General features: G+C 38.6%; 1 long non-coding RNA gene across 1 annotated transcript in view; it reads left to right on the top strand.

Moving 5' to 3' along the window:
- Positions 1-1,865: 1,865 nt before the first annotated feature.
- Positions 1,866-13,420, top strand: part of LOC310724102 — a 103,427-nt gene continuing 91,872 nt past the window's right edge. The window contains exon 1 of the long non-coding RNA XR_014532939.1: positions 1,866-2,566. This is a non-coding gene — a long non-coding RNA (uncharacterized lncRNA). The remainder of the gene's footprint in view (positions 2,567-13,420) is intronic.

Below are 13,420 nucleotides of genomic sequence, written 5' to 3'. Positions count from 1 at the left end.
AACTAACACCTCAGAATCTACCACTGCGACGACTGAAGACCTACCTCTTCCTGAAACACTTAAATTAGCACTTTCCAAGTTTGTAGAATTCTAGGGTTATATTTATATTAAGTTTGTAATCTTGCATACCAGTGTAGATTTATTCATTACTAGAGACTCAAAGCACTTTTGTTCGTCGCTAACAGTCTATAAATGGTTGTGCTGATAAGAAAAAAACAGTTGTGCCCATGTTCCTAATCTTTGCTAATCAGCAAAGTACAATTAAAGTTACTAGAGAGACAAGTGGAAAAGCACAACGACTCTGGTGGGTCTCGAAACCACAACCTGTGAATAGCTCTACCGCTGAATCTTGAAGTCCAACGCGCTAGCCATTGCGCCACAAAGCTCTATGCTGCACAGGGCTTTATTTTACTATCTCGTAACTGTTTATCTTAAGGGACAGCTCATAGTTTGTATAAAAGCACAGTTTTTTCCATTGCTAACAAATACTATCAAGCTTTTAAAAGGGTCAGAGCAAAGCCTGCAATTCACCATTCAGTGCCCCAGAGAAACCATCTTATCCACTTGAAATGTTAAATATCAAGCCATAAAGAAAAAGCTGGAAGGCACTCAAGCAGAAGCAGCAAAGGAGAACTGCACCAGGCACTGCTGGGATTCAAACCCAGGAGCTCCTGTTTACAAGGCAGGCACTTTAACCAACTAAGCCACAGCGCCTCGATGCCACTTGGTACATACTCAGCCAGCTGTTAAATGGAAATTCTTTGCTATTAGATCTAGAAAAAAAATATTGAATGGACATATGCATTCGAGCTAACAGCTAATAAGGCAGAAGCATAGATTTGATTTTTGCCTTGATGCTAGTTCTACCATTAATTTGAGACTTGCTAAGGTTCTCAACATAAAATATGGTCAAATACAAATATAGTTAAATATAGCTATAAGATACATATCGACAAACAATAGCCATGCCATAGCAGTGAAAATGTTCTATCTAATATCTGGTCATAGTTTTAACAAACCACAAAAATTCTGTTGAAATTAGCATGCAACACAACTGTTGACAGCAATTGCTCTGAGGGTACTACTCTTACAGCAATAACAAAGCAGTGCTGCAACTAACAAACATTACGCACCACTGTCCACTGTCTACATCTAATCGTGGTTCCTTTTGGACTAACTAAAAAACAAGAGCAAGGAATAAAAGGTTTAGGCATCAAGGGAGAAGAGAATAAAATATTTAAATATGCGGATGACACAACGCTATTGGTCAAAAATCTGGAGGCGGTGAAAAAAGCAATACATACGGTACAAAAGTTCTGTAGGGGATCAGGAGCCAAAATAAATTATGATAAAACGGTATACATGAGATTCAGAAGGGCGGCATTTTTAACGTAGCATTTTACTTTTATGGAAGCAAAAGAAATAAAGATTTTAGGAGTTTTAATGAGGAGGGATGAAAAGACAGCAGAATAAATAATGTTAGTTCTTAACATTTTAATGATTCCTAAACTATGATACATTTTGATTTCCGGTTAGTCTGAATCGTTGCATGAAACACATTAACAAATCCGAAAATACAACGACAAGTCAGACAATGGAAACTTACCGATCATTGGACGAGACACCTGTCATTCACCTGTATATCTTGACTGACAGGTGTCTTGTCCAATGATCAGTAGGTTTACATTCACAAACTATACCTACCTTTTTCAGTTTGTCTGACTTGTCGTTGTGTTTTCGGATTTGTAAATGTGTTTTCGGAGTTGTTATTTTGTTTTCGGATTTGTTAATTTGATTTGGATTTGTTAGTGTGTTTTCGGATTTGTAAATTAGGGCCCGAGCACCGAGGAGCAGGCACCGAAAGGTGCGAAGCCCTATTGTTTTTGTTAGAATTTATTCTTTCTTTTTTTTTTTTTTTTTTTTACACACATTGGCCATTTGGGGTCCCTTAACATGCTCGAAAACTCTTGAAATTTGGTACACACATCAGAGTCGTTTGTCACTAGGGCCGGGGCAAAGACTGGAATACAGGTGTGGCAGGGGATCTCTGTAGTGCCCCCTGTAATGAAAAAACAAACATTGGTGCACAGATCCGGCAATTATGTTCGCACATGCACGAGAGTTGGTATGCATATAGACCTCATCGACCTGAACAACTTTCGCCCTCAAAAATATGAGCTCTGCCCAACAGGAAGTCGGCCATTTTGGTTTGTTTTATAGGTGCATGCGGTGAACATTTAAATACTCCTCCTAGGAAATTCATGCAATTGACATCAAACATGGTGAACATGATGCCGAGACATTGGACTTGCTAAATTGCGAAGGGACTTTTGATATCTCGAACGGTGCTGCCATGGCGAGGCGTCAAACATTACTTTTATTTCAGGCATATTTAAGGCTTTTGCCGTGCTTAGATTAACTTGAAATTTGACACATACATCACATTTGTCGGCTGTTAAGTGTGGACAAAAAGGTCGGACAACGGTGTGTCTCTTAAGTGGCTCACTAGTGCCCTCGTTTGTATAAAATGTGGGGTTTATTTTACCTACAGTCCCCAAATGGGTCAGTAACAACATAAAATAGTCCACTGATATTTACCCACTTGATGCACTTGCCCACCGTGCATTGTTTTCTTGGAGGCACCGTATAGCGATACATAAATGTGCGAGGGCCCGCCATCGCTGCTTGCAGCTATATTTTGATTTGGATTTGTTAATTTTTTTTCGGATTTGTTAATGTGTTTTCGGATTTGTTCATTTGTTTTCGGATTTGGTCATTTGTTTTTGGATTTGTTAATTTTTTTTCGGATTTGTTCATTTGTTTTTGAATTTGTTAATTTGCTACAGACACTCAAATACTATAATGGTTAGATGCAGTCTGAATATCAACACTTAATAAGAAGTGAAATTAAGAAATAAGAAATAATTTCTAGATGGGGTTTTCCAGAAGAAAATAGCAGTAAGAAATGCACACCTTTCGTTAATCACTATTTTGTGTTTTGTGTATTTATCTTACACTGTTTTGTGTTGTCTTGCACTGTCCTGTGTTGTCTTTAACTGTCTTGTGTTGTCTTTGCACTGTTTGCACCAGGTATCAAACAATGCACTTTATGAAAAGAAGAAAGAAAGAAGAAAACCTGGGTAAACCTCACCTTACTGGCAGACGACCTAAAACCAGAGTGGGTCAATAACCACAAGCAAGAATTACTAACTCCAAAAGTGATCATGAAATTTTGTGTTACAGTGCAAACATGTCCTGTGCTTTATATCAACTACAGAAGCAGGTGAGAGAAACACTTCTTTTTTCAGCAGACAGCTGGATAATCTGAAACAGGGGACTGTGTGGTGGTGAGAGATATAAGAAGGAAGAGCTGAAGAGAGAAGAGGTGGCTGAGACCGTTCCAAGTTCTCCTGATCACAGAGTCGGTAATGAAGGCTACAGAGACATGCCAGTCACTACAAGTGTGTTCCAGAGCTCAGATAGCCGTCACCTAATCATTGATTGGTCAGAAAGTAGAGATTCCCACTGGCGCTCATAATTACCCAGGTGAAGTTTAGCAGGGAGTCGGTTACCCACTACTGCTGCACAACACATGCAGTGAGTGGAATCACCAACTGTACATGAGCATGGAAAAGCCAGCAAGGCGAGAAACCTCCCCACAAGCTTCATCTCCACTTTCATGACCAGCGATCAGTCACACCTCCTGAAGTGGTGTGTTACTGTGTTACTGGTGATTGTGTTATTGACTGCCGCAGAACTCTGGTCAGGGAGTTTGAGTCATTTATTGTGCAAGAATAACATTACACACAGGGTCATGTGTGCAAGGTAGTTTCTAGGAATGAATTAAAGAAACAACTGCTTAACACATTAGAAAACCACAACATGACATGCATGAACATTAACCAACTGGTACAACAGACACCATACAGAAGAATTAGTCTTAATTTTTAAACTCGAACACAAGAGAAAAAATTCCAAACACCATGTTTCCCTCGAAATTTAGGGGCACTCCATCATAAGTAATGTAAGTGATGGAGACCAATTTCCCAGTGCCAAATGCACCCCATGCCTAATTCTCCCATGTATCCAGACATCGCTCCGTTTAGCCAACGTCGTGTGCTTTTAACACCATATTCGCTAGTAGAGGTCTGGTATCTCCAGGAGACGTCGTGACGAAGCAGGTCCGAAAACATGATTTTTGTTTCTGAGAAATAACATGTGGGCCTCTCCGATGTCTGATTTCATCCGCCACATCAGATCAAGCCTGTTAGTGCCCAGAAGTCCAATGCAGTTCCTGCTGAGGTGAATAATCATTAGATCTGGGTCATAGTAAGTGGTGGCTCATTTTTGATGGAGAAGTGACAACAGGTCCTCCCATCTTCTCCCTCCTTTTCCATCCCAGGTGATGTCACAGTCCAGGCCCAGATTCTCGTCTAGCCCGTGTGCTGACAAATACGTTTGCAGTCTCACGATTATTGAGCTTCCGATGATCCAGACTTGTGGTGTACTGATGTCATTCATGGTGGAAATATGTCCCTTACAATCCAAAATGCGTGTATTTATAGTAATTCCTAGCGAGACCAGGTGAAATCTGATTGGTTCATGGACCATTGTTTTTTCTGTCCTGTTACTCATCTCTGATCAATGTGAAATCACTGCATTCTCTGAGTCGGTTTAGTTGAACTATATTATGAACTTTTTTGTGGTCACATAAGCATTGAAAATGGATAGTTATTTGTATGTGTGTATATGTGTGTTTAAAAAAATCCACTGTCAATAATAAAAAATTTTTTTTGAATTGTAAATTAAAAAAAATGAATGTAATCGCTGCTCTACAAGTTTTCAGGCGATACTGTGATTGGACCATTTTAAGGCATGATTATCAGAGTGTTCATTGATTGGCTGGCTCGTCTCCTATCATTAAGGACAGAACCTTTTTTTAATGAGTAAAGAAGTGTTTTTGTCAATGGAGTGTTAATTGCTTGTATCTATTTTGATAAAGTTCTATATGAATATTATTTATTGACTTTTACTTTAAATTCAGATTTTGAGTCGTAAGTAAACAGTAACTCTTTATAAGATCCTTGTAGGCTCTTTATATTCATTTATGTGATCTTTGCTTGCTGTATAATTTCTTGAAAACATTAAAATGACATATACAATTTCCGTTTTTGTTGGTATTTGAATTATGATTGGTGATAGCTCCAGCTGTTAGCGTTCAGATGCTAACTAGCTAACGAGTCATATGCCTCATCTAAATTAAAGTTACCACCTTTTTGTGGTAAAATGCATTTAAATAACATTATACTTATTCTTCATACAAATATGTGTCCCTTTTTGTGGTTTATTTTGTAAAATCTTCCCTGTGAAAAAAAGCGTGCACGCACCAAAGCATTTTTTTATTCCGTCAAGTCAAAACAGTGTCTAAACAGTCCATAGATCAAAGCATGTCTACCTCTTTGTGCTACGACAAAACTGTAGAATGTGCAGAGGTGTACAGTTTCAGCTCTAAGATCTACTGCTTAAAATTCTATATAAATTATGTCAGAATTATACAAAAGGTCTGCGCGCACACACACACACACACACACACACAGTTGTAAGATAGTTAATCTTAAAAGTAATTTAGTTTATTTTACTTTTTTAGATCACTGATTCTATACCTTGTGATCCAGATATTTGAGGTAAATTCACAATTTTTATCTTTTCAAGGGTCAAATGTCAGTGCTTTAGTTTTGGCCAATTAGTATAACTTGTAACGTCTGGCACAGGTCATTTAGACTTTATGTCTCAGGCTTTCGTTTTAACTCTTGACATCTGCATTTCAATCAAAGGATGAGCACCACGGCTTATACCCCGCGGAAGACACGAAGCAGGACAAACCCTGACCTCTCCAGCTGACTTTAAAGCAGCATTTAACTGATAACACAAACCATTCTCTATATCTTACACAGTACACACAGACCCATGCACACACACACACACATATACACCACCCCGAAAGCCAGATAACCCCCCTGGCCTCTCTGGTTTACTTCACAGGGACCCTCAAACCATAAAACAATTCACTCTCAAAACTGTGACACAGCCACACACACACACACACACACACCACAAGAAAGCATTCTTTTATTAATTAGATAATAAATAAAATGTTCCACATTACATGACACAAACACATCTTGTATGTATCTTCTCCTGTAAATAAACCTGTAAAGTGTTTAACTCTACCTCAACAATAGTTATACTCTAAAGGTTTATTAATGTACCTCCACTTTAAGGCTTGATGTCAAAGTTGATATAAACTTATCTGCTCCTTGTTTTCCTAACAAGGGTGCATTTAACATACCAGAATATAACATTGTATTAACAAAGTTATACCTTAAATACTGGTATGTCAATTGTATGTTAATGGTAACTGGTATGTTAATGTACCTCTGTTTTAAAGCTGTCTTTGATGTTCATGTTTAATATCAAAATGATCACAAAATTATCTGTTCCTTATTTTGCAAACAATGGTGCCCTTTATCCGATCATGAAATGCACCATACTGTCTTAATACACTTTGGATAAAACTTTAAGTTCTCCAAAGCAAGTATAACCCAGAAACCATGCCCACAAACGCATGAACAATGGGAGTTTCTCCCTCCAAAATTTCAGGCCATAGCATTGGCCATTTCCCCAAAGATGGGTGGGGTTCGGGACCTTTAAAATATCTTGAACCCAACTAATCAATAGTTTAGCTGGCTCAGCTTGCTCATGCGTTAGGCTCGAACGGAAAGGCTCGGACGCTCAGAACAGCTCAGCAGCGACTCTTCGAGACGAGCTCTTCCGGCAAGTTTTACCTTCAAGAACAACAACTACTCTGATCTTCGGGAGAACCTGGAAGAACATCTTACTCCCTCCTACCTGACTCTTTGTATGTTTGTGTAGTTAGCTCTATGTTGTGTTTGTCTAATTTATTAAACAGCTTATTTTTCCTAAGTGTCTCTGAGTGCCACTCACATTCCAAAGTTCCTGCAACATTCGATCTGAACTACATGCTCTATTAATTGTATGGTATAAAGTAAAGGGGGGTCGCGTCTTTCTTGGCCAGGGAGATACCTCTTTATAGAATTAATAAAATATTATACTGTCTATTCGTATATTATATTCGAAGAACAGACCAAATAATTATAACGTTAATTCCATTACCGTCAATTTAACTTAATTTCTATATTTAGGAGTACTTATAACCCGTTACAGGTAGTCGTCCACTTACGACCACAACTGAGACCGACAGATCGGTCGTAACACGATTTGGTCGAAAGTAGAGTAGGCTATATGTACAGTACTGTGAAATAATGCCGGAAGCCGGTACGCACTGCTGCACGCCACCAACCGCAGCGCACGACAGCGCGCACCGTCCTCCGGCACCATTCGTAACACGATTTGGTCATAAGTAGAGAAGGCTATATGTAAAGCACTGTGAAATTATGCCGGAAGCTGGCACGCACCGCCGCTGTATAATTACTCATAAATATTTCCTTTTTTGCTAGCTAATTTCTCTTCACTATCTTACATTTTAGGTAGCACAATGGCATTGCACTTTCTTCAATGAGAACCCAGAAAACAATTCACCACATAACTAATGGTTTGAAATAGGACTAATTCTCCCTGACATTGCTCTGCACTCAAAACAAAAGCAACAGTAACTGTTTCAAAATTTTAGCATAGAGAACAGAAGACATATATTTGCAATATACAGTGACATTTTATTACAAAAGTTTAAATCAAGTTCAAATCACTAATGAACCTTTCTGTTTCCTGCAGTTACAGAGGCAGCTTTGGCTGGACAAATTAAAGTTTTCTCAATTTGTTCCAATTGAAGACATATGCCAGCAAAGCACATGAACTATGCAGTGACATATGAGTAGACACTTCTTCCACAAGGAGGCTTTTTATAATTTTTTTTCTCAGCGTTTTTGATCCAGGATTTTACTTTGCATAAAAGGAAACAAAGATCCATGGACCTCCAGCTGTTGGGTTCTTGCCTTCCCTTCAACTTTGTGTGCAAAGCCCTTCCAGTTGCGAATCAATCTCAGTTGCATTTGCTTGGCTGGTTGGTCTAGGGGTATGATTCTCGCTTAAGGTGTGAGAGGTCCCGGATTCTAATCCCGGACGAGCCCAAGATTTACATTGAATAAACTGTGTGCGGGTGAACAAGAGCTATCAAAAACACTGCATCAATGAAAACGTAGATCTCGCTCACTGCTTGTTCTCTCGCAGCACCAAAGAGGTTGAAATCCAGAAAAGGTTGTTAGATCTCCCAAATCTACTTCTCTGGTTTTATGCTTAACAGTCTGTAAATAGATTAAAAGTAAAAAAAACGAACCTTGGGCCTCTGGCTGTTTGGATCTCGCCGTTCCTTCACCTACATGTGCAGGGTATAGTATCATTCCAGTGGCAAATCAATTTGAAATGTGGCTACTTAGTTCTTGTTAGGTTTCTTGTTACATTAGTGATCCAGAAACAACCAAATTCTGGACGAGACCTTGCTCGTGTGTTGACATTTTATGAGGTTACCCTGGCATACATAACTTTGCCATGAGACCTAAACTCCCATCACCTGGCTCGTTGGTCTAGGGGTATGGTTCTTGCTTTGGGTGCGAAAGGTCCTGAGTTCAACTCTGGGACGAGTCTTAGTTTTACACTGAATAAACTTTGTGTGGGTAAACAAGAGCTGTAAAAAACGCTGTATTGCTGATACCTTAATTTTTGCTTGCTACACATTTCCTCACACCAACAAAGAGATTGCAATCCTTCAAGGGCGATTTCTTCTTCTGAAGCTACTGAGCCCAAAATTGCCTGAACACATTGAAATTACTTTGGTTTTATGTTGAACAGTCTGTAAAAAATGACAAAGAAACAAAAAGAATCTTGGACCGCTGGCTGTTTGGATCTCGCCTTCTAGTTGATTCCCCACTCTTAGTTGGACATATTATGTTCGCTGTTTAATTATATACGGGTTTGACTTATAAAACTGCTGCTGCAGTGTTAAAGAGCTGTGTTCTGGTTTAACAATCTGCAGGGAATTTGTAAGAAACTAAGATCACAAACAGTGTAGGCAAGATTTTAACATGACGCAGGGAGACCCCAACGGATTTTAGGTCCGTCACCTTATCCACTCAGCCATGACTATGCAAGGTTCTGCCTGAAGTCCATTAATGAGCCCGAGACAGAAAGGAAAAAAACAGTTGATACAGACAAGCAGGCAGATGGATGGATGGATGCATGGATGGATGGATAGACAGACAGACAGACAGACAGACAGACAGACAGACAGACAGCATGGTAAATAGAAAAGACAAGCAGTCAGATAGGCATTCAGAAAAAAATATAAGACTGACAGACATATAGATAAAAACAAAAAAGCAGACAAATAGATGGCCAGATAGATAGAGAGACAGACAGACAGACAGACAGACAGACAGACAGACTAATATTTAAAAGGTACCAGACTCAGGTTTCAATACTTCCAGGAAACTGAGTGTTGGATGCTAGTTTATGATGGTTGGATGCTAGTTTATGATGGTTGGATGCTGGTTTGTGATGGTTGGATGCTGGTTTGTGAATGGAGGGAGGAGCCGGAAAAGCATAGGAAGGAAAAAATGCATAAGATCGCATGGAAACCTGGGGATATTTTATGAGGTTAATATTGAAGATAAATGCGGTGGTGCAGCTGTGGCTGCAGTAAAAAAAGACTTGTTTAATTGTGTTCACTGGGTTTCCTGCTTTAGTTAACGGCATTCATTCACGCTGTATGAAAAGTCTTTTATGCAGCGCTCTGTTACACTGCATATCTGTATAATATAAGATTGGGACTGAAGAGCTGCCACTGTATAAACTATTAGAGACAACGAGTAACGCTGTGCAGATCTACTGTGTATTTTATTTTTTTATCTACAAAAATATACAATGTTATAAATGTAATCTATAAAAAATATTTATAAAGAGATCACATTTTCAGGCTTTATGTGATGATGGAGGAAGCTGATCTAAGGCACTTGGTGACGGCTGAGGGAATGCGCTTGAATGTGATCTTGTTCTGCTTCAGGATCAGTTGCAAAACAAAGTCCAGATGCTCGTAAGCTCTTAGTAAACACTTCAGGGAGAAAACATGAAAAGGAAAAGCACTTAAAAACATGCAAAAGTTTAAATCCAACATGCTCTAAAACTAAAACACACCAGAATACACAGGACCAAAAACAGTGCCCTCTAGTGGCACTGTCAGTACTTGATTGTTGCTTAATTCTGTGTAAATACTAACCTTTTGTTTGTTTTATATGTTTATGCTCTCTCTCTCTCTCTCTCTCTCTCTCTCTCTCTCTCTCTCTCTCTCTCTCTCCCTCTCTCTCTCCATCTCTCTCTCTCTCTCTCTCTCTCTCTCTCTCTCTCTCTCTCTCTCTCTCTCTCAGACCAGAGTGCAGTAGAATAGCTTAAAAACATCTGGCCTATTAAGGAGATGTGTGAGGATGTGAGCAGTGTGTCAGGTTTCATTTAACACTGTAATGAGAATTTTATAGTGCCTTCATCCTGTACAAACAACTGATGTTGTTGGCAGTGTGGATGAGAGAGCTGGTCTTATATTGCTCCAAAAAAATATTATTAAATTACTGAAAATCATTTGCATTGTTTAGTGGCTGTTTCTCTGATGTAGTGACTGTCAGAGTAATGAAAATACTCCACCATGTACAGTAACTGTGTAACAGTAGGTGGCGCAATAACAACCTTGTTTATTCATGACAATAGAAATAATAATGCCAACTTTAATGAAAAACAAACACAAAGGTGAATGAGAGAGATCTCAAAGTGAGCTACCTAGTAGCTGAACTCGTAGCCTAATCAAAAAAAGCCCCACACTGTGGCAGAGACATTAATGCTACCTGCCTGCAAAGCCGCTGTCAACAAGATGCTCGGCCCTGACGCAGTTAAAGAAATAGCTAAAGTTCCTCTCAGATTACACAATTACCAGACGTATTGATGAAACTAAAAACAGAGAGACACTGAGAGCTGCTGAGCAAAAGATTTGTAAAAAAAATGAAATAAAAACAGTTCATATTCAAAAAAAGGAAAATAAATGCTTTATTATGTATGTATGTAATGTAATGTTATTTAAACTTTACAGAAAAAATGTTTAAAATATTTTCTGTAATTTTTCGCGTTGTTTACGTCACAAATTAATCATTACATAACAATACACAAATAATAAATACATTTGGGCATGGATGCAATAAATAAATAAATAAATAAATAAATAAATAAATAAAACACCAACTTTACAGGACTTTGTTGAGCGCAGTAAACGGGTGATGGTGTCACTCAATAGGCCCCTACAGAGTCTGTACAAATCCAATGATTGGCTAGAACTTTAAACAAACCCTGCATTGATTGGTCAGTTTACAGACATAATGGGCGTGGTCAACAAACAGCACGGCAATCCAACTCACTCTGGACTTTTGTTGTGTATCTTAGAAACTGTAGTAAACAAAACAAGTTTTAGTGACACGTCAAATAATGTCACAGTTAAAGTATGTTTAAACCAATGTTATTTGCATGGGAGGATCATTGGAATATCTTTTGGGTTCAAACAAAGACGACTTTTGTCACAGCCATTTGTTCGTCAACATTACCAACATAAAGGAAGCTTACCACAGTGAGACTTAACCATTATTTACTTAAGTATGGGTAAGACTGGGAAAACATCTGGAAGGTCAGAGCCGGTACTCTGTGCAAGAGGAAGGGTCAAGGTATTTAAGGAAGATTCAGAGAAGCTTTCAATTTTCCCTCCAATAAGAACCAACAACTGTTAGCTTTCAAACACGGACTTGAACCCTGGACCCTCAGATTAAAAGTCCGATGCTCTACCAACAGAGCTATCCGGGTTCTGTTCACAAGTCTGCTGTTGCGACACCTGGCCTCAGTAAAATACTTGTCTTTGTGCTTGCTCAGAGAGGGCAAACCTCAGGATTTTCATAAATCTTTCTCCAATTGTTTAATGTGCCTTTCTTGAAAGAAGCCCACCATGAAGGTTATCCCCTATTTCATGTTCATCAGCAGTATTCAAGAAACTAATTTGTCAATCTTTGTCCATAGTCTACTGCATAGCATCAGCTTTTTGAAAACAAACTTGACATTTCATCACAGACCACATGACTGACACTAAGTGAATTTTTTCACTGTATGGTGTAACATTGTTTTCTGTAGATATTAAAACTAACTCCTGAATCTTAATTACACCAACATTTAGGGACTTCAAAAGCGGAAAATCTCAGAGCCTGCAACGTGATAATCAGACTCAATTTGTCATTACAACCATGATGAGAAACATGCAAAGCCAACTCTGTGCCATGAGGGGAGCATGTCTGACTCCAGATCAGAAGGTTGCGTGTTTAAATCCCGTCGAGGTCATGGTTGCAGGGCTCTTGCTTTTTGGCCTCTTTTAGCAGCTGCTCGATCTTTGAATGTCTAATGCGGAGACTGAATTTGTCCAAAGTGGAGTCTGTCTAATCAAATTAACATGAGTACATTATAACCCTCCTATAACATGTTCCCAAGCTTGGTCAATTTGCTCTAGCTGACAAAAAAGATAACTCTACAAATAGTGACTAAGATGTATTCACAATTCAAGTTTCAGTGACACGTCAAATAATGTAACAATTAAAGTATGTTTGAACCAATGATATTTGCATGGGAGGATCATGGGAATATCTTTTGGGTTATTGAAAACAAAGGCGACTATTGTCACAGCTATTGGTTGGTCATAATTAACACTATAAAGGATGCTTACCACTGGGAGACTAAACCATCATTTGCTAATGAAACAAATTTTTAACATATCAAACAAAAACTTTATTCTTGGAGAGGTTTCCCATGCAATCTACGATGCACGTGGTGCCTTTTCTGATCAGGGAAGAATCACACAGCGCACAGAATGGCACAAATGGTCTTCTTCAGTTTAATGCAGATAACAGAAGTATATATACACACTGAAAAAAAATTATCTAAAACTGTTCCTGACAGCTATTGTTTGTCGATATGTATCTTAAAATATGATCAAATACAAATATAGTTATGTTGAGCACCTTAGCAAGTCTCAAATTAATGGTAGGACTAGCATTAAGACAAAAATCTAATTAATGCTTCTGCCTTATTAGCTTTTAGCTTGAGTGCATATTTCCATGCAATATTAATTTCCTAAATCTAATAGCAAAGAATTTCCATACAACAGCTGGCTGAGTATTTGCCATGTGGCATTGAGGTGCTGTGGCTTAGTTGGTTAAAGTGCCTGTCTTGTAACGATAAATGGATAAGATGGTTTCCCTGGGGAACTAAAAATTGCAAGCTTTGCTCTGACTCTTTTAAAAGCTTGCTAGTATTT

The sequence above is a fragment of the Silurus aristotelis genome (assembly GCF_946808225.1).
Source record: "Silurus aristotelis genome assembly, chromosome: 3".
Classification (NCBI taxonomy): Eukaryota; Metazoa; Chordata; class Actinopteri; order Siluriformes; family Siluridae; genus Silurus; species Silurus aristotelis.
The sequence above is the reverse complement of the archived record's forward strand: the minus strand, read 5'-3'. Positions and strand labels throughout refer to the sequence as shown.